A 1,321-nucleotide genomic window follows, 5' to 3' on the forward strand; every position below is an offset into this window, starting at 1 on the left:
GGCCGGGGGGGGGGGGGGGGTTGGGGGGGCGCGGGGGGGGGGGGCACGTCGGGGGGGAAGCTGCGTGGCCGTGGGGTGCTGCGGGGTAGTGGGGGGCGGGGAGGGATGGAGATGGGGAAGGGGAAGGAGGGGGGAAGGAAGGAAGGAAGGAAGGAAGGAAGGAAGGAAGGAAGGAAGGAAGGAAGGAAGGAAGGAAGGAAGGAAGGAAGGAAGGAAGGAAGGAAGGAAGGAAGGAAAATTAGAGAGAGAGAGGGAAGGGAAGGGAAGGGAAGGGAAGGGAAGGGAAGGGAAGGGAAGGGAAGGGAAGGGAAGGGAAGGGAAGGGAAGGGAAGGGAAGGGAAGGGAAGGGAAGGGAAAGGGAAGGGAAGGGAAGGGAAGGGAAGGGAAGGGAAGGGAAGGGAGGAAGGGAAGGAAGGGAAGGGAGGGAAGGGAGGGAAGGGAAGGGAAAGGGAAGGGAAAGGGAAGGGAAGGAAGGGAAGGGAAGGGAAGGGGGAAGGGGTCTAAGTCTCTATGGCCACAAAAGGACACCATAGCTTCTCTTCGAATTTATCAGGTCGCTTGTTCTGGGCTTCCAGCTAATGATGAGCCTGTGTGTCAGATGAGGGAGATGGGTTAACAGGTGGCTTTGCACAATGGAGGTGGAATACAGGTATCACAGGCAGGCACAGGAGGGGTGCAGAGATGGAGGAGAGAAGGGAGTGGTGAGAGGCTTTTTGTTGCTTCTTATTTTGTTCCTTCCTGGTGTAGATATCTCAGACCAGAGATCTGCCAACAATGTCAGTTGGTCCCTGAACCCACCTGGGAATGGAGTCTGCAGGGACCCAACCTCTGTGCCACCTTGCATAGACTCATCATCTCACCCCCACCAAGCCCATCCCAGCCTCCTGCCTTTCTGAGCACCACTCTGCAAGCAGTGTCTTCCACCACCACCTCCCTGCACATGTGGGACATTCCCCTGCCCCAGAAGATCCCGGTGCTGGGAAGGTGCCATATTACCAATGGGGCGGGAAGAACAGGGTGAAGGGAAAAACAATTCAAAATGGTGGTATGGACATCAGCTGTACAGGCAAAGAGTGTCCCACACAGGCCCTCAGCCCAGGTGCTCAGCATGAGGTAGAACAGGGTCCGTTACCAGAACTCAGAACATCAAATGTTATTTCCCTATGCATTGGGGAAAGATGTTTGGAAACATCCAAGGGCAGAGATAAACACAGCCAGGCCAAGGAGGCCCATTGCCCGCTTTGTAGATGGCCTGAGGCTTCTGTCCCCATCCCCCACATCTTCAGCCCAACCCAAGTTTAAGCACTCACATCACGCTGGT

The sequence above is a fragment of the Vanellus vanellus genome (genome assembly GCF_965231255.1).
Source record: "Vanellus vanellus genome assembly, chromosome: 6".
Classification (NCBI taxonomy): domain Eukaryota; kingdom Metazoa; phylum Chordata; class Aves; order Charadriiformes; family Charadriidae; genus Vanellus; species Vanellus vanellus.